We start from the raw sequence: 22315 nt of genomic DNA on the forward strand, positions 1-22315 counted from the left end.
AAAAATCACATCGAAATTATTACAAAAATTATAAAAAGTTTAAATTACGACATAATAAATGGAAATTATGATTTACAAAATGTAAAATTATAACAAAAAGTTCAATTTTTGACAAAGTCAATATTATGAGAAAAAGCTGAAAGTCATAGGCCTACTAAAAATCGAAATTATGGCACAAAAAAGTCAACATTGACATAAAAAGTTATAACTATGACATATGACAATTATAACATACTAAGATTTATAAAATTAAAAGTTTAAATTAGGAAAAAAATTAGAATTATGACAACAAAAAGTCAATATTATTACATGAAAAATTGTAAATATGACAAATCAAAATTATGACAAAAAATTTGATAAAAATTATAACAATAATTCTACATTATGACAAAAATTTGAAATTGTGAAAAAAATTGAAATTGACAAGTTAAATTTATGACAAAAAATCAATGACATGAAAAATAATAAATATGACATATCGAAATTATGACAAAGAGTATGACATAAAAAGTTGAAATTATGACATAAAAAGTCATAATTATGAAATAAAAAGTAATATTTTGAGTTGAAATGTCAAAATGATGACAGACATTGAGATAAAGTCATAATTATGATATGAAATTTATTACATTACATACTAAGTCATAATGACTTTAAAATGTCAAAAAAATTGTCATAATGACTTTTTATCACAACTTATTTATCACATAATATTGCAAACAAATAATGATAAATGCATTGATATGTGCTGATAAATTATTGAAATATTAACTTAAAGTCTCAGGGGGACTTTAAAATAACAAAAATGAACTGTCAACGATCTGAAATGAATTTACTATGCATGGTTGAATGCTGCAAAAGTGCATAAAATGTTTTCAACAAACAAACAAACACATTACATTTATTAATGATCATTCGTGCCTTAAGTCCAAACAGGGCTGTGTTTAATATTTTCATAATTATAGTTGGCTTCAGATGCAATGCACAAACAAGCCCTTGAGATCCATGAGAATCAAAATCTGATGCTCAGTGAGGAAAAATAATGCACATTTCTCTGGCTATATGTGGATCTGAGCGATGCTTTTCTATTCAAACAGCTGCACAGATACTGTATGTGTAACGTTAATAATTCAGAAGAAGTGTATCCTGTACATCAGCTTTTGCATAACAAACAATAAAACGGTCATTTGCATATTGGGAGGAGACTTAGTGCATGCAAAACAGATGTGTGTGTTTGAGAGAGAGAGGGAATGGCATAATACTTTGAAATAATTTTGTAAGATAAATACCTTAACCAGGTTTAGTGTTTTGCTCTTTCCTCATATTTAACATGTTTAAAAATATAAAATATTTTCCTCATATTTTAATAGTTTAATCGAACTCGTAGGGTCATTAAAAATAAATATCCCCACTCATACTGAAGAGAAAATGGCCAACTTCTCACCTGCAAGTAGTGCAGAAATTGTAATAATTTGACACTATATGATAAAACCACAAAAACTATGATTGGAGATAATGCTTTTGAAGGCTTTGCATCACTCCACCTCAATCAAATCTTCCAATGACATCATCCACGCTCAAATGACATCATCGCCGTGCTGTCATGTCATGATGTGCAGAACCTTATGAAGCAAAAACAAAGTGCAGCTGCTCTCCTCAGCTCAGCTGTTGCCGTGGTTTCAGATCTTGTACGCACGTTACTGCCGCGACCCCAAAGAGACGCAGCTGCTTCATGCAAGATGTGCAGCGTTTGAGCGTTACGTAAGCTCCTCTCTGCTTGTAGTGAAAAATTTGAGTATCCTATTCCTCTATCGATTGTTTCTCTTGTGTCCACACACACGTCTCTCATTGGCCAGCAGAAGCACAGGGAATATTGGGTTCACAGTATCTGGCAATTATCTGAAATGTGGGAGAAAAGAATCAATATGCTAGTAAGGTCACAAAAAGAGACAGAGACTTACTTAAAATGCAGAAACCATCTTCCACAGGGTGAGTCTGGAAAGGCAAATCTCCCAAATCCTGCCCTTCACTTGTGAAATCACAGGACTGATATGACAGTCATATAGCTTTTGTTGAAAAATCTTTTCCAGCAAAGCTTCATGGCAAATCTTGAAATGATTTATATAATGCATAATGATGAACAGACCAGCAGAGGGGTATTTCAGTGGAACGAAAGCAGGTTGTGAACGCTGAAAATAACAGGACAGCAGCACACTGGAGAAATGAAAAGGTCATGTTTAGTTGGCGATTCAGATTCTCCCACGTTTGTAATTTACTAGAGATTCTGACAAAATATTTATTGCTGCAGTCTATTTGAAAAACATTTAATTCATTTTCATTAATTATTTTTTAATCCATTTGAATGAATGATTCAATGACTCACTCAATATCTGGATGAATCAGCGTTTTTGAATGAATCTCTTGAGTGAATGATTCAATGACTCACTCATAAAGACTTCACTTGTTTCACTACTGAATGAATCAGCATTTTTGAATGAATCCCTTGAGTGAATGATTCAATGACTCACTCATAAAGACTTGACTTGTTTCACTACTGAATGAATCAGCGTTTTTGAATGAATCCCTTGAGTGAATGATTCAATGACTCACTCATAAAGACTTCTCTTGTTTCACTACTGGATGAATCAGCGTTTTTGAATGAATCCCTTGAGTGAATGATTCAATGACTCACTCATAAAGACTTCACTTGTTTCACTACTGGATGAATCAGCGTTTTTGAATGAATCCCTTGAGTGAATGATTCAATGACTCACTCATAAAGACTTCACTTGTTTCACTACTGGATGAATCAGCGTTTTTGAATGAATCCCTTGAGTGAATGATTCAATGACTCACTCATAAAGACTTGACTTGTTTCACTACTGAATGAATCAGCGTTTTTGAATGAATCCCTTGAGTGAATGATTCAATGACTCACTCATAAAGACTTGACTTGTTTCACTACTGAATGAATCAGCGTTTTTGAATGAATCCCTTGAGTGAATGATTCAATGACTCACTCATAAAGACTTCACTTGTTTCACTACTGGATGAATCAGCATTTTTGAATGAATCTCCTGAGTGAATGATTCAATGACTCACTCATAAAGACTTCACTTGTTTCACTACTGGATGAATCAGCGTTTTTGAATGAATCTCTTGAGTGAATGATTCAATGACTCACTCATAAAGACTTCACTTGTTTCACTACTGGATGAATCAGCGTTTTTGAATGAATCTCATGAATGAATGATTCAATGACTCACTCATAAAGACTTGTTTCACTACTGGATGAATCAGCGTTTTTGAATGAATCCCTTGAGTGAATGATTCAATGACTCACTCATAAAGACTTCTCTTGTTTCACTACTGGATGAATCAGCATTTTTGAATGAATCCCTTGAGTGAATGATTCAATGACTCACTCATAAAGACTTGACTTGTTTCACTACTGAATGAATCAGCGTTTTTGAATGAATCCCTTGAGTGAATGATTCAATGACTCACTCATAAAGACTTCACTTGTTTCACTACTGGATGAATCAGCATTTTTGAATGAATCTCCTGAGTGAATGATTCAATGACTCACTCATAAAGACTTCACTTGTTTCACTACTGGATGAATCAGCGTTTTTGAATGAATCTCTTGAGTGAATGATTCAATGACTCACTCATAAAGACTTCACTTGTTTTACTACTGGATGAATCAGCGTTTTTGAATGAATCTCTTGAGTGAATGATTCAATGACTCACTCATAAAGACTTCACTTGTTTTACTACTGGATGAATCAGCGTTTTTGAATGAATCCCTTGAGTGAATGATTCAATGACTCACTCATAAAGACTTCTCTTGTTTCACTACTGGATGAATCAGCATTTTTGAATGAATCCCTTGAGTGAATGATTCAATGACTCACTCATAAAGACTTGACTTGTTTCACTACTGAATGAATCAGCGTTTTTGAATGAATCCCTTGAGTGAATGATTCAATGACTCACTCATAAAGACTTCACTTGTTTCACTACTGGATGAATCAGCATTTTTGAATGAATCTCCTGAGTGAATGATTCAATGACTCACTCATAAAGACTTCACTTGTTTCACTACTGGATGAATCAGCGTTTTTGAATGAATCTCTTGAGTGAATGATTCAATGACTCACTCATAAAGACTTCACTTGTTTCACTACTGGATGAATCAGCGTTTTTGAATGAATCTCTTGAGTGAATGATTCAATGACTCACTCATAAAGACTTCACTTGTTTTACTACTGGATAAATCAGCGTTTTTGAATGAATCTCTTGAGTGAATGATTCAATGACTCACTCATAAAGACTTCACTTGTTTTACTACTGGATGAATCAGCGTTTTTGAATGAATCTCTTGAGTGAATGATTCAATGACTCACTCATAAAGACTTCACTTGTTTTACTACTGGATAAATCAGCGTTTTTGAATGAATCTCTTGAGTGAATGATTCAATGACTCACTCATAAAGACTTCACTTGTTTCACTACTGGATGAATCAGAGTTTTTGAATGAATCTCTTGAGTGAATGATTCAATGACTTACTCATAAAGACTTCACTTGTTTCATTACTGGATGAATCGTAGTTTTTGACATAAAAAGTGACAAAAAAGGTCAAAATTATGACAAACTAAGTAAAAATTATTACATAACTGACACAATTGACATACCAAGTTGAAATGATGACATAAAAAGTCATTAAGCCACTCATAATATGAAAAGTTGTGAAAATTGTAACATAAAAGGTCCTATTTATGAGATCAAGTTATAATTATGATGTAACAAGTCAAAATAATGACATACTAAGTCAAAATTATAACATACTAAATTAAAATTATGACACTAAGTCATCAAAATTATGAGATACTAGGTAAAAATGATGAGATAAAATAAATTTAGCCATTCATAACAAGAAAAGTTATAAAATGTATTAAATAAAAGAGATCAAGTCATAATTAGGACGTAAAATGTAAAAATAATGACATACTAAGTTAAAATTGGTCCTTAAGTCATCCATTACATGACATTTATGACATAAAAGGTCATATTTATGAGATCAGATTATAACTGATGTAAAGTCAAAATAATGACATACTAAGTCAATCATGAGATAAAAGGCATAATTATATGACATAAGAAGTTGAAACTATGATATAAAAAGGCTATATATATTTTTTTGTCATAATTTTGATGTTATATGCCATAAATATGTCATAATTGTGATTTACCAAACCATGATTTTTTTTCTTCCATAGACATGCCCAAGAGTGTAAAATGAATCATCAATATTTCTGCTCCATTTCCCCAGAAGAGAAAGACTGTCCTTTTCTAATGAGTATATACATATCTGCTAAGAGTATGGGTCAGTAGCTGTAGCATGTGTGTGTGTGTGTGTGTGTGTGTGTGTGTGTGTGTGTGTGTGTGTGTGTGTGTGTGTGTGTGTGTGTGTGTGTGTGTGTTGCTGTCCAATGAGGAGGAAATGTGAACCCTTTCCATCGCACCTCTTAGCGAGCTTCACAGTCTCTGTCGGTGCATGTTGGTGGTTGTTTAAAACGCAGCCGTCCATTTGCACACTCACCGTTCCTGCTGTGAGGTGGGAAGGGTGCGAATCACAGCCGTCCAATCTCACACCTTCAGGACGCAGAGGAATCCAGTCTCCTGAGCCTGTCCTCAGATAAAAGACAAAATCATTACTGAAATGAATGTACATTCTGTCATTATTCTCTCTCGCGGTTCATGCATGTTGTTCTTTCTGTGGCGCACAAAAGGAGAATAATCATAATGCAGCTCTTTTTCATAAGCATTAAAAAGTGCCAGCTCTCATACACAGGTCACAATACTCACACAGTAAACCTTGATGTAACTGCATATTGCCATGAGTAACTGCTGCTGTCTGCACTTTGTAGCTCATTACATTTGCCTTACTGAAGCTCTCCTTTTGTGCATTAATATATGAACATGCTATTTGTGAAAGAAACACAGGTCTTACCTGGTAAATTAGTTATTATAAATAATGTCAATGCAATTAAAAAAACTGTAAGCCATAACTATGAGAAAAAAGTCATGTCAAAATTATGACATAGTAAGTTGAAATGTATGGCAAAAAGTCAAAATTACGACAAGTTAAAATTGACATACTAAGTTGAAATGATGACATAAAGTCATATTTCTTAGATCAATTCATAATTATGATGTGAAAAGTCTAAATAATGACATGCTAAGCCAATTATAACATGAGTCAAGTCAAAATACTATATTCAATTATTAATGGCATACTAAGTTGACGTTTCTGACAAAATGTCATTAAGTCATTCAAAATATTAAAAGTTGTGAAAATTATGCCACAAAAGGCCATATTTATGAGATCAAGTCATAATTATGGCATAAAAAGGCAAATTAATTACATACTAATTCGAAATTGATGAAAAGTCAAAATTATGACATACTAAGTTGAAATTTATGACAAAATGTCATTAAGTCATTCAAAATATGAAACGCTGTGAAAATTATGACATAAAAAGTTGAAATTATGACATACTAGGTAATAATGATGACGAAATGTTTTATACTAAGTTGAAATTTATGACAAAAAGTTAAAATTATAACAATAAAGTCAAATTTACAATACAAGTCAAAATTACGAGAAGTTAAAATTGACATACTAAGTTGAAATGACATAAAAAGTCATATTTATGAGATCAAGTCATAATTATGATGTAAATAGTCAAAATTAATGACATTCTAAGTTGAAATTTATGACAAAAAGATTAAATTATGACAAAAAAAGTCAAATTTACATGTTAAAATTGACATACTAAGTTGAAATGACATAAAAAGTCATATTTATGAGATCAAGTCATAATTATGATGTAAATAGTCAAAATGAATGACATTCTAAGTTGAAATTTATGACAAAAAGATTAAATTACGACAAAAAAAGTCAAATTTACATGTTAAAATTGACATACTAAGTTGAAATGACATAAAAAGTCATATTTATGAGATCAAGTCATAATTATGATGTAAATAGTCAAAATGAATGACATTCTAAGTTGAAATTTATGACAAAAAGATTAAATTACGACAAAAAAAGTCAAATTTACATGTTAAAATTGACATACTAAGTTGAAATGACATAAAAAGTCATATTTATGAGATCAAGTCATAATTATGATGTAAATAGTCAAAATTAATGACATTCTAAGTTGAAATTTATGACAAAAAGATTAAATTACGACAAAAAAAGTCAAATTTACATGTTAAAATTGACATACTAAGTTGAAATGACATAAAAAGTCATATTTATGAGATCAAGTCGTAATTATGATGTAAAAAGTCAAAATAATGGCATACTAAGTCATAATTATGAGATAAAAAGTCATAATTAATGACAAAAAGTCATAGTTATGACATACTAAGTTGAAATTTATGACAAAAAGTTTGAATTATGACATACAAAGTCAAAATTACAACATAAGTCAAAACTGACAAGTTAAGTAATAATGAAAAGGTAAATTAGGACATTGACCAATAAGTTGAAATTTATGACAAAATGTCAAATGTCAAGTTATTCAAAATATGAAGTTGTGAAAATTATGACATACTAAGTAAAAATGATGATGAAATGTTTTATACTAAGTTGAAATTTATGACAAAAAGTTAAAATTATGACAATAAAGTCAAATTTACAATACAAGTCAAAATTACGAGAAGTTAAAATTGACATACTAAGTTGAAATGACATAAAAAGTCATATTTATGAGATCAAGTCGTAATTATGATGTAAAAAGTCAAAATAATGGCATACTAATTTATAATTATGAGATAAAAAGTCATAATTAATGACAAAAAGTCAAAATTATGACATACTAAGTTGAAATTTACGACAAAAAGTTGGAATTATGATATACAAAGTCAAAATTACAACATAAGTCAAAACTGACAAGCCACCAAAAGGTAAATTAGGACATTGACCAATAAGTTGAAATTTATGACAAAATGTCAAATGTCAAGTTATTCAAAATATGAAGTTGTGAAAATTATGACATACTAAGTAAAAATGATGATGAAATGTCATTAAGTCATTAAAAATATGAACAGATATGAAAATTATAACATAAAAGGTCACATTTATGAAATCAATTCATAATTATGATGTAAAAAGTCAAAATTATGACATACTAAGTTGAAATTTATGACAAAAAGTTGTAATTATGACATACTAGGTCTAAATTACAACATAAGTCAAAACTGACACAAGTAATAATGAACAGGTAAATTAGGATATTGACCAATAAAACAAATAGTCCTGAGTGAAACAGCAGAGCAATAACACTTTCCTAACCGTGAGTCATTTCATTTCCTGAAATCATTACGAATCCACCGGACAGAGATGATTCACAGAAGCCAGGCTCTGTTCCCACAGCAGATACAGATTCCTTCTAATCGAAAGTGCATTTGAGGTGATCACTTCTGAGATGTGATGCAAAGAACTTAAGATCATATAAAAACATCTCTGTTAGAAGTCAGAAAAGGGCAGTGCAGCTCTGCAGACTATGATGTTCTCCCTCAGTGTTTCTGTCCTGTTTTCCAGCACAAATATCTGAACATTCTTAAATCAAGATACATTTACTGGAGAAGAGAAAGTGTTTTAAGTGTTGTTTTCTGAAAAATGTATCAAAATGGCAAGGCATTGTTTAAATGTTCCACTAGAGGGCGAATCAAGCATGTGCAATAAAGTAAGAAGAGCACTTAAACTGGCTCAATCGATCATACATACATTTAAAAAAGCAATAAAATGTCCAAACATATTCGTTTTAGTAAAGTATAATGTGTTGAAATATTTGAATTGATCATTTTGAGCTGAACCGCATATGCACTGAAACTAAATGTACTTTGAAATCATTTTCACACAGAAATTGCTAGTAAATTTTACAAATAATTAAAATGAATTAAATGTAAAATTATGAATCAGAAAAAAACTAAATAATATTTTCTTGTAAAACGTACTCCAATAATCTTTAATCTTTATGTTTAATAAAAACTGTAGAAGTGTTGTTCATTGTTAGTTCATGTTGTAAAGTGTTACCCTTCAAAATACAGTCTAACAGCGCAGACTAGTGTGTAATACTGGAACTGCACTTTATTCCCAGAATTCAACACTGGTGACACATCACCGCAGTGCTCCTCAGGACATTTGAGCAAAGTGACTAATGTGATGTGAACAAAGGCTGTCATTGACACACAGAAGGGTTAGTCATTGGTTTCTGCGGTTTTCAGGTGTGCATCTGTGAGAAGGAGCTGACGCTGCATTACTGTCATCACACAATCACACAACACTGCGACACACACACTGCACATCACTGCTTAAATCTGAACAACTTCACACACTAAAGCAGCAATCAATCATCTCCTTTTTAAAGAGTGAATTCAACCGAGCCTGACATGTGAAATAACAGTACTTTTTTTTAAACAAAATATTTTAAAAATCAAAAAGTCAGTATCATATGTGATCCATCAGTCTTTTATGGCTCATATAGTGAGAATATGGAGAGGCCCAAAGTGAGCAAAATATGCAATTTGTTGCAGATTCTGATATTCATATGAAATGAGATCTTTATAACATTACAGCACATAAAATGCATATGAATATCAATATCTCCCAATAATATCTCTTAGTAAGATGATATTTAAATGCTTAGTTTTATGATCAAAGCTCTGTAGTTTTAAAATACAATATAATAAACCTCAAAAGATGATGATCATATTTGATCCTCATGATTTTTATAATAAATGATGTCTGAATAATCAAGTAAACCTCAGTTGAAATATTACTAACAATATCAAAGTTATTTTTACAATTATTCTTATGTTCATGATATGTTTATCCTTTAATTTCTATGATTTTTTTTTTTTGTCTTAGGTTTTTTCAACTTATATTGTTTACTTAGGTTTAATAGTGTAATAAATATGTTTTAAATTAAGAAATATATAACTGCAATGGAATTATGACATTTTTAGTTACACTCTAAAAAATAGTTGAAAAAAAACAAACAAATTTACACAGTAAAATACTGTTTTCCATTGAAACATTAATATACTGTGAAAACAATGCATTCTGGGTAATATTTGTAATTTTCGAGAAATTAACATATAGGCTACTTTCTTGAAAACGACAAATAATATTACCCAAAATGCACTGTAATATACAGAAGTAATAAAACTTAAAAACAATGCATTCTGGGTAATATCTGATGTTTTCGAGAAAGTACCCTATATTATCCAGAATGCATTGTAATATACTGTAATAAAACTTAAAACCAATGCATTCTGGGTAATATCTGATGTTTTCGAGAAAGTTACGTATAGGCTACTTTCACGAAAACGACAAATAATATTACCCAGAATGCACTGTAATATAGCCTACAGAAGTAATAAAACATAAAAACAATGCATTCTGGGTAATATCTGATGTTTTCGAGAAAGTACCCTATATTATCCAGAATGCATTGTAATATACTGTAATAAAACTTAAAACTAATGCATTCTGGGTAATATTTGATGTTTTCGAGAAAGTTACGTATAGGCTACTTTCTCGAAAACGACAAATAATATTACCCAGAATGCACTGTAATATACAGAAGTAATAAAATGTAAAAACAATGCATTCTGGGTAATATCTGATGTTTTCGAGAAAGTACCCTATATTATCCAGAATGCATTGCAATATACTGTAATAAAACTTAAAACCAATGCATTCTGGGTAATATCTGTTGTTTTCGAGAAAGTTACGTATAGGCTACTTTCTCGAAAACGACAAATAATATTACCCAAAATGCACTGTAATATACAGAAGTAATAAAACGTAAAAACAATGCATTCTGGGTAATATCTGATGTTTTCGAGAAAGTACCCTATATTATACAGAATGCATTGTAATATACTGTAATAAACCGTAAAACTAATGCATTCTGGGTAATATTTGATGTTTTCGAGAAAGTTACGTATAGGCTACTTTCTCGAAAACGACAAATAATATTACCCAGAATGCACTGTAATATACAGAAGTAATAAAACGTAAAAACAATGCATTCTGGGTAACATTTGACATTTTTGAGAAAGTAGCCTACATATTTCTTTATCAAAAAACAAATAAAATTACCCAGAATGCATTGTTTTTACGGTATATTACCGTTTTAATGGAAAACTTTTACTGTGTGAATTTGTTTAACTTTTTTACAGCATTTCTGGCACAATGTTTATTGTATTCATAAATCTTTTATGTTACACATGGAGTCGTTTGAAGAAATTGTGCAAGAGAACTCAAAACCGGATTTGCAAACACGTTAAATTTTATTTCTAACCATGCGGTTTGTTGCATTTTTCCTCACTTTACAAACCTGTAGAGCATTTTTTACTTTCTTTGCTAATTCTGAGTTGGTTTATTTCTGAAACCAAGGCCAAATTGCATCACATCAGTCTAGTTTCTCCAACAAATCTGAATATTTATGGCGTCATTGGGATAATCTCCTGCCAGCGCTGTCTTTTAAACTCAAGAGCAGTTATTGTGCAACCAGTCAGTTAGTTGAGCAAGAGTCCAGAAAATGTTCAGACATGACGAGAAAAAATCGAGTGAAAAATATAATGACGAGAGGGTGTGTCTGTTTCTTCATCTCTACTGTCATTTTAATTAGGCTGGAATGACAAAGTCAACATACTGTTATTGTACACACTTGAGTTATTGTTTGTTCCTCTAAACCTAAAAAACCTTTGTGTCTTTTTTGCATGGGCTTCTTTGAGATTACTTAACCTAAAAGTTTATATCAATTTTTAATTTTGTCAATTCAAATACATTGGACAAAACAATATAAATTAAATTTAGTCAAAATATTTTTTATAGTGTGTGCAGCTCTTCAAGTATTTTAGTTACCTTTGTAACTTCTGGGAACTTTTTTATGTTTAAGCCGACATCAAAGTTTGTTTTGACAATGTTTTCCTAATTATTATGTAAGATATTTTGAAAAACGTCTCATTGTCCAAAGCCAATGGGGTCCAATGTTGTTTTGAAGCCCAGCATTTCTTAAAATATCTTCTTTTGTTTCTCACGGAACAAAGAACAAATTAAAAAGTGTTTCAAAGCACATGATGTGTGTCTATCTGAATGTCCTTTACAAAAATAAGTATACTTCAAGTTCACTTTCATTAAGTATATGTAAGTAAAGTTCAAGTATTTTTAAAGTATTGGCTACTTTATGCAGCAAGTGTACTAATATTAATGTACTAGTACTATACTTGTAAGTGTACTATACTTGGGACTAAATTGGACCACTTTTTAGTGTATAAAAGTATACTTTTAAGTATACTTTAAGTGTAACAGTAGTAAACTTTGAGTACACAACTACGTTTTCTGTTTGTACTGCAACTATACTACAAGTGAACTTATGGGACAGTTTACTAGTTAAATACTTGTAGCACATTTTTTAGTTTATGAAAGTACACTTTGAAGTATACTCTCGATTAACTAGTACTTTAGTGGTTTTATACTATACTTGTAAGTTTTCTTTAAGTGAACCAAACCATTTATATATTATTTTTGCACTTTAAGCATACTACTATGATGCAATTTGGGTATTAATTTGTGTTTTGTTTTTCAAAGTTCAGTGATTCTTCTAAGATGAACAAGTAATAGTTGAGTTGCAAAGTTTGATATATATCCAAAGTATTACTTAGACTAATTTCAATTATGAACATAAATGTTTCTAATACATCCATGCATCTTTACTGTATGGAGATCTTCCGAAATGCTCTCAGTTACACCCTTATTTGTTTACGTTCACAGACCTTAAAAGAGGTCTTCGGAGATCCTTTTTCCTGTGCTAAAATGAGATAATAACCCCATGTCGGGAAGCTCTGGGGGTATCATGTAAACTCTGGAATAATATGTTGCAGATCTAACGCAAAGTCTTTTCTCTTTGAGGGGGTTTGATGGCATTTACTATGACTATGGAGTTTATTTAAACCTCTGTTTTCTTCTTCCTCGTCTTCCCCAGCAGACACATCCATCCTTTTGCCCATTGTTTGTGAGGACTGATCTGAGAATTAATGCAATCATGCATGTGTTATGATATTCTAATTAAGATTGATCGTTCAATTCTGATGTGGAAATATATCATATCAATAACTCAATGCACAACCCTTGGGGATGAATTGCTGTCATGCTGTGAGTATAAATTAAGCCAGCGTATGGGTGTGGAAGTGAAAAACTGTGACCAAAGCTTACACTTTCTTCATAACATCCAACTGAATTCTCTGTGGAAACCATCGCACTGTTGTGGCGATCAAGCAAAACAGTCAAGATCACAAGAATTGGCTTCCTTTCAATCCACGAGTTGGAAGTTCAATGACTGGAGGAAGAATTATTTAAAGGGATAGTTGACACAAAAATAAAAATGCTGTCATCATTCACTCACCCTCTCAAGTTGTTCTAAACCTGTTTAAGTTTCTTTGTTCTGTTAAAAAAGGATATTCTGAAGTTTGATTTTGGCTAAAAAAAAACGTGTGTGCACCTCTGGTCTAACACAAGAATAAAATATAAAACATATTAGTTTTGTTCTTGTAAGCTGCCTTATGTTGTTTAACGTTTTTAAAGCTTTTGTGTAAATAAGAGCACTTTAAGAAGCGTAGTCCCATAATGTGAAGTATTTATTAAAAATTGGCCTATATAAAAATATGTGAAATGTGTCATAATATTACATTTATAAAAGTCAAATTCTTTTGGAATTAAATTTTAAATCTCAGTGCAGTCAAAATTGAATTACAATTCAGATTCATATTTTCAACTCTCATTTATGGAGCCCGGCACATGACATGCAAGAAATAAAAGTAAATCGTGCGCTTGATTTACTATTTTGTTCCCTCGATTTGCTAAATTGTGCGCTTGATTTTCTATTTTGTTCCCTTGATTTGCTAAATCGTGCACTTGATTTTCTATTTTGTTCCCTTGATTTGCTAAATTGTGCGCTTGATTTACTATTTTGTTCCCTTGATTTGCTAAATCGTGCGCTCGATTTACTATTTTGTTCCCTTGATTTGCTAAATCGTGCGCTTGATTTACTTTATTCCCTCGATTTATAAATTGTGCGCATGATTTTCTATTTTGTTCCCTTGATTTGCTAAATCTGCGCTTGATTTTCTATTTTGTTCCCTTGATTTGCTAAATCGTGCGCTTGATTTTCTATTTTGTTCCCTTGATTTGCTAAATCGTGCGCTTGATTTACTAATTCGTTCCCTCGATTTGCTAAATTGTGCGCTTGATTTACTATTTTGTTCCCTTGATTTGCTAAATTGTGCGCTTGATTTTCTATTTTGTTCCCTTGATTTACTAATTCGTTCCCTCGATTTGCTAAATTGTGCGCTTGATTTTCTATTTTGTTCCCTTGATTTACTAATTCGTTCCCTCGATTTGCTAAATTGTGCGCTTGATTTTCTATTTTGTTCCCTTGATTTGCTAAATCGTGCGCTTGATTTTCTATTTTGTTCCCTTGATTTGCTAAATCGTGCGCTTGATTTACTAATTCGTTCCCTTGATTTGCTAAATCGTGCATTTGTTCCCTCGATTTGCTAAATTGTGCGCTTGATTTTCTATTTTGTTCCCTTGATTTACTAATTCGTTCCCTCGATTTGCTAAATTGTGTGCTCGATTTTCTATTTCGTTCCCTCGATTTACTAAATTTTCTTCTGCATGATTTACTAATTTATTCCCTCGATTTATAAATCGTGTGCTCGATTTACTATTTTGTTCCCTTGATTTGCTAAATCATGCACACTATTTAGCAAATCGAGGGAACGAATTAATAAATTGTGCGCATGATTTATAAATTGAGGGCCCGATTTAGTCAACTATTTTTTCCCTGCATGTCATGAGCGGAGCGTATTCATTCCCTAAGGAGGTAAAACAGTCAGTTGGGGCAGGGAATCATACATATTCTTTTTACCTTTAAGTATGTTTAAAAGCGAAGTCAAGAGTCAGTCAAACAGTGAGTTCATGTCATGTCGTAAAGATCGTATTTACGAACACATGAACAGTGAACACCACCCCAAAGTTGTAAATATGAGTGGGAATCTCAGGATTTTCTTTAAAACCAGAGTTACGAGTTGAGGCGTGTCAGTGAGAAATGTGGCAGAATACCACAATACTTGAAGCAGTGGCATTGTCAAGCTTTTTACAACAAAATAAGCTAACTGTTTGCACAAACTATGATAGCGTTTTAATGTAACAATATAATATGAAACGATAAAGTTTACAGTGCCTTCATAAATGAATTAAAAACATAAAAAAGCAAAAAACACCTGATGCATGTTCTTTGTTCTTAGTAGATTTTACTTACTGTATTTTTGTGTAGTTAATTTAGAGAAGGTACACTGCCATCTTGTTCCGACGAAAGTGACTTGAATATGCTGCCTTCATGCGCTATCCATGGGTTTCAAAGACGTCACTTCCGCTATGCCAGCCGCCATATTTGTGTCCGGTCACAGCTGCGCGCTCTGTTTAAGTCTATGGTGACAGCAGCTACAACTACCAGAGGAAGGCCAACGAAACACTCTCAGAAGGTTCACAACAAATTTACAATATGTCTGGGATATGTGGTGCTGTTAGCCGTTTCAACAGTCGTCAGAGAAACCCCGAACTACAATTTTATTTGATCCCAAAGGAGTTAGATCGGTGGAATTATTGGCTTCATTCAGAAAGGACCAGCTGGGTCCCCTGCTGGGACTGCAATTTACATAACATTATAATTGTATACAATATTGTATTAAAATTTTGTGAATTCTCTATATTGTTGTTTCAGCGTGTTGTTGTGGGAAGAGCGCGTCGACTGAGTTAAACATTGATTACATAACTTGTTCAAACTTCACTTGTGCATTCGCGTCATTTTGTGCAGATAAAACTTGTAATATTAATTTTATTAAGTATAAATATCTGATTATTCTCATAAAGGATGTGTTTCGTTGAGGTAAATAACCCACAGAGCTGATGATCATACAGCTTCAGCGCGAGCGCTCAAAAAGTAAGGCAAAACATTTGATTGGGACTGTCTTCTTAAATAAATTTTATTATAATCGTATATACTTGTAACATAACATTGTGAATTATTTGGGCTTATTTGCTGTGTTTCGGAGTTCCATGACGTTACTTCAAGTTCATATATGCGTGATTTTGTGCAAATACTAGTTGTAGTATTATTTTCATTTTGTATAAATATCTGAATTATTTTATATAGGATGTGTTCCGTTGAGTTAATTAACTTTCAGTTTATGAGTTTTTATTCTCTTCAACTTCAGCGTGCGCAGCTCAAACAGCAATGATTAAGTTATTAAAATGTTTACAGTAATATTAAAACTTTCATATTTAAAAAAAAAAAATGAATGCATTATTTTTAATAACTAGCTCTTATATTGTTCTCGTATTATATTCAGCAACACATGGTTTGATTAATAAGGATCACGAACAATAACAGATTTCTCAAATCATCTCATTTTGATAACAGTATTTACAGTAGTTTTTGTAGGCCAACCCGGAAGTTAGCGGCGCACGGGTTCCCTCGGTTGAAAGCCAATGCATTTTTCCCATAGACTTTTGGAAAATCGCAGAAAATAAGCTCTGTGTTTAACAAAGGGTTATGACTGGCTGTCAAACGATTAATCGTGATTAATCGCATACAAAATAAAAGTTGAGTTTGTATAATATATGTGAGAGTAATGTGTAATTAATATGTATATATATATAAATACACACAAATTAATGTATATATTTAAGAGAAATATGTTATTTATGTACAAAAAATGATATATCTTACTTGTAAATATTTCTCAAATATATACATGTGTGTTTGTATTTATATATACACACACATTTATAGGCAAACTCAAACTTTTATTTTGTATGCGATTAATCGTGATTAATCGTTTGACAGCCCTAGTTATGACACTAACGTTTTGTCTATCAAGATAATCTTTACAAGTTAACACAACATTTATAGATTTTGAAGCCTAAATAAAATCGTCAGATATAAAAGGCTAACAGTAGGCTATAAACGGACTACAGCGCACCACAGTCGCGGATCAACGTCGTCACCACCAAACTTCCTCAAACTGTATTTAAAAAACTACGTTATTTAAAAACATGCTCGCTGATTATGATCTGCGCTGTGTATGAATACTTATCCACTTTTTCATGAGAAATGCTGTCCAAATGTCCCGTTTTTAATGATGACGTCTAAAGTCCCCTCCAAAGGAAGTAGTCCCTTTTAGCAATTTGTTAGCAACCGCCGATTTTAAGACACAGTAAAAGTTTAAAAAAATCACAAGTGGGTTATAACTGGTGTGTTTTATGTCATAGATCAAAACGTGAAAGTATTTAGAGGCTTTGTTAACCTCAGACCTTATTTCAGGCGATTTAGCAAAAACCCATTCAAAAAAACCATAGACTTTACGGTGTTGGAACCGGAAGTCCAAAAATGCTAACTCGCTTCCGGGTTTTGCCTACAAAAATGCGTCATCCCTTGAGGCACTCTATTATTTGAGCTGCACGCGCTGAATGAACACCCGTAAAATGAAGCACTTTGCTAGAAGGTTAATTAACTCAAAGGAACACATCCTATATAGAGTAATTCATATATATTTATACAAGATAGACATAAAATTACAACTTATATTTGCACAAAATCATGCACGCATATACTTGAACTATGTAGTCAGCTCGTGTCGTGAATTTGTTCATCCTGTTATAACACGCCGAAACACAGCAACTAGAATTCACAATATTTTCATACAATTTTGTATACAATTATAATGTTATGTAAATTACAGTCCCAGCATAAATGGCTCTGTTTACTTGCAAATGAATGGACACTTTGGCACATAGGTATGTGTATTTAACCGTTCAAGCTCAATTAGGCGTCAGAAAGCACTCAGTTCAGTCCTCACACGCTCTATGCGGCTTCATGTTGCGCGCATCTCAACAGTCTCTCTCAGAGAGCGCGTGCATATACTGAAATGAGTTGTCTTTCGCTGCTAATTGCACTTAAACCACTTGTTTTTAAACCGCAATGCTTAAAAACTCATGCAAATTTTTAGCTTTTGTGACCGTGCAGCATAGCAACCTCATGCGTCCAAAATCTCTACCAGACCCACCCCTTCTTACACTTTAACATGGAGCACATCTCTAATTCGTGATCACCTTCTGAGAGAGGCAGGTTCCAATGCACTCGCTGCACTCTGAGTTCCTTTTCAGGATATATTGCCCTTATAACTCTTTTAACATCAAGCACATCCCACTCTTTATATTCTCAGTCATGCATTTCATCACTTTGAAGTGTCAATAGTGCAATCTATTTAAGTACTACGATATAACAAAATCTCTAACAATAGACATTTTATTTCGTGGTAACGATATATATCGTCATATCGCACAGCCCTATATCAGAAATACGAGTTTCCTAGTTAAAAATTGGACATGAACTCCCTCTCAACTGGTATTTACCACTGGAAAGCTCAGGGATACTTTTGATACCCAAGCAGTGTTGCCAAGTCCGTGGTTTTCCCACAGAATTGGACTACTTTTACACTGTTGCCACAGGTTGTTTTTTAAAGGCAAGGGTAAACTTTATTTCAGTTGATTGCGGAAGGCTTTCAAAGTATTCTCAACAATGTCCACGGACTCTCCTGATGACGATGTGATTATGTCACACATGGACTGTCACGGAACAGTTGTAGTTTCTACAACTATTATTCTACTATTATATACTCAATACACTACAGTTCACTGTAGTAAAACAAATAAAGTATACTACATTACAGTTTATCTGTTAACTATAGTATGCTGTAGCATTCATTAACACAGTGTTGTAAATACTATAAGAGCCTATATACAGTACAGTCCAAAAGTTTGGAACCACTAAGATTTTTAATGTTTTTAAAAGAAGTTTCGTCTGCTCACCAAGGCTACATTTATTTAATTAAAAATACAGTAAAAAACAGTAATATTGTGAAATATTATTACAATTTAAAATAACTGTGTACTATTTACATATATTTGACAAAGTAATTTATTCCTGTGATCAAAGCTGAATTTTCAGCATCATTACTCCAGTCTTCAGTGTCACATGATCCTTCAGAAATCATTCTAATATGATGATTTGCTGCTCAAGAAACATTTATGATTATTTTCAATGTTGAAAACAGTTGTGTACTTTTTTTTCAGGATTCCTTGATGAATAGAAAGTTCAAAAGAACAGCATTTATCTGAAATACAAAGCTTCTGTAGCATTATACACTACCTTTCAAAAGTTTGGGGTCAGTAAGAATTTTTATTTTTATTTTTTTGAAAAGAAATTAAAGAAATGAATACTTTTATTCAGCAAGGATGCATTAAATCAATCAAAAGTGGCAGTAAAGACATTTATAAAGTTACAAAAGATTAGATTTCAGATAAACGCTGTTCTTTTGAACTTTCTATTCATCAAATAATCCTGGAAAAAAATATTGTACACAAATATTTTGTACAATTGTACACATTAAATGTTTCTTGAGCAGCAGATCAGCATATTAGAATGATTTCTGAAGGATCATGTGACACTGAAGACTGGAGTAACGATGCTGAAAATTCAGCTTTGCATCACAGGAATAAATTACTTTGTGAAATATATTCAAATAGAAAACAGTTATTTTAAACTGTAATAATATTTCACAATATTACTGTTTTTTACTGTATTTTTAATTAAATAAATGTAGCCTTGGTGAGCAGACGAAACTTCTTTTAAAAACATTAAAAATCTTAGTGGTTCCAAACTTTTGGACTGTACTGTATATATTACAATTTAATATAGTATGGTTCAAAAACACTATAGTATTTACTATAAATTAGTTTAATAAGACTTTCCAAATAAATAGGAAAGAATAAACCTGGTATCTCTATGATTCCAGCAACCGGAGTCTTCAACGCGACGAGCTCGTAATCACGACTTCAGAATAGCACATGAAGGTAGCATTAATTTAAGTTAAGATCATTTTTAACAACTTATGCTGCCTCCACGTGCTCTCGGAATTATCGTATATAGGCCTATGAGTTTCCTAGGTAAAATTTGCACATGAACACCCTCCCATTCAGTGTTGCCAAGTCTGCGGTTTTCCCGTGGAATTGGGCTAGTTTTACACTGTTCCCGTGGGTTGTTTTTCATGTCCGTGGGTTGAATCGACCCCAAATAACGTGATATTTAGTCCTTGAATGTGAATTTTACCAGGGAGCCCCGCCCAAAAACGCGGACCCCCCAGAACGCGATTCATGGGACCCCAAATGTGATTGGGCTAGTTTTGAGGAGCAATTGGTCGGGTTTTGTTGTGACATCAATGTGTCGTCATGAGCTGCAGTGTTTAATTTGGATTTGTGTCATGTTTTTTTTTTTACTCTTATAGATGGAGTTCCCATTGACATACATTACATGACTACAGACACAATGGTTGGAGTTAAAAATCATCATTTGTGTTCTACTGAAGAATCAAAGTCACCTACATCTTGGATGCGCTGGAGGTAAGCAGATAAACATCAAATTTTCATTTTTGGGTGAACTATCCCTATAAGATCATTTTTAACAACTTATGCTGCCTTCACATGCTCTTGGAATTAGGCCTACGAGTTTCCTAGGTAAAAACTGCATACGGCCCCAATATTTGCATATGCCAGCCCATGTTCAAGGCATTAGACAAGGGCAGCCAGTATTAACGTCTGGATCTGTGCACAGCTGAATCATCAGACTAGGTAAGCAAGCAAGAACAATAGCGAAAAATGGCAGATGGAGCAATAATAACTGACATGATCCATGATAACATGATATTTTTAGTGATATTTGTAAATTGTCTTTCTAAATGTTCCGTTAGCATGTTGCTAATGTACTGTTAAATGTGGTTAAAGTTACCATCGTTTCTTACTGTATTCACGGAGACAAGAGAGCCGTCACTATTTTCATTATTAAACACTTGCAGTCTGTATAATTCATAAACAACTTCATTCTTTATAAATCTCTCCAACAGTGTGTAATGTTAGCTTTAGCCACGGAGCACTATCAAACTCATTCAGAATCAAATGTAAACATCCAAATAAATACTATACTTACGCAATTAGACATGCTGCATGACAAACACTTTGTAAAGATCCATTTTGAGGGTTATATTAGCTGTGTGAACTTTGTTTATGCTGTTTAAGGCAGTCGAGAGCTCGGGGTTGGGGAGCACGAGAATTTAAAGGGGCCGCAGCCTGAATCAGCGCATAGTTAATGATGCCCCAAAATAGGCAGTTAAAAATATGAATAAAAAAATCTATGGGGTATTTTGAGCTGAAACTTCACAGACACATTCAGGGGACACCTTAGACTTATATTACATCTTGTGAAAATGACATTCTACGGCACCTTTAAAGGCGTCCTATTATGCTTTTTACCATGTTCATCTTTCTTTAGTGTGTAATGTTGCTGCTTGAGCATGAAAAAGCTCTGCAAAGTTCCAGTTCTTCTCTATATCAGCGTCAGTGTTTCTGAACTCCTTGAAACGCCTCCATCTTGAGTTTTCTTCACAGTATTCCTCATTTAAATAATTTATAAGCAGAATACAGGGGCGTGGCCTGGTTGAGTTAGTTAGTAGTGTGTTGAAACTGGCAGTTATGGTAATGGGCGGGACATTCCCCAAACACCAATCACAACACACTGAGCATCACTCGGAACCCTGCCTAAAACGCAGATTTTACTCTCATGAATGCGATTTTTACTGTTTTGGGCTAGTTTTGAGTAGCAATCTGGGTGGGTTTTGTTGTGAAAACCTGGCAACCCCGTAACTGACAGATTGAGAAGAGAGGAGCAGCAACAATGGAGAATATGGGGAAAATACTTGTAATCACGACTTCATCGTCAAATTTCCGATAGCACATGAAGGTAGCATTAAATACATTATCTAATAATTATTAGATAAATAAATATCACACATATTACAAACATATTTGTTTTAAAAGTCAATTGAACAATTGACGTTCATCGATCTTAGCGAAACGCGCCAAAAGACAATTTGGGTTGGGCGAGACGAACTTCAACAGAATTCAACACGAATATATTTTTATATTTAAATAACTCTTTTGGACTCCCCCCTGAAATGTATTATATAGAATCGACAAGGCCAATTAACAAAAATTGTAAAAGTTTACCTCAGTTTTTCTCTCTGAGGAGGGCAGAGCCGGAGCGCGGG

The 22315-nt window shown here is 32.8% G+C and overlaps 1 long non-coding RNA gene across 2 annotated transcripts; it reads right to left on the reverse strand.

Moving 5' to 3' along the window:
* Nucleotides 1–570: 570 nt before the first annotated feature.
* Nucleotides 571–15538, reverse strand: LOC125270865. 2 transcript variants are annotated; one of them, XR_007185481.1, is made up of 3 exons: nt 15415–15538; nt 5607–5692; nt 571–1899 (listed from the first exon to the last, which is right to left on the reverse strand). It is a non-coding gene; the product is annotated as an uncharacterized LOC125270865 (long non-coding RNA). The 2 variants fall into 2 exon arrangements; XR_007185482.1 differs by having other exon boundaries at nt 5607–5697; nt 15415–15537.
* Nucleotides 15539–22315: the final 6777 nt, after the last annotated feature.

Source organism: Megalobrama amblycephala, linkage group LG6 (genome assembly GCF_018812025.1).
Source record: "Megalobrama amblycephala isolate DHTTF-2021 linkage group LG6, ASM1881202v1, whole genome shotgun sequence".
Classification (NCBI taxonomy): domain Eukaryota; kingdom Metazoa; phylum Chordata; class Actinopteri; order Cypriniformes; family Xenocyprididae; genus Megalobrama; species Megalobrama amblycephala.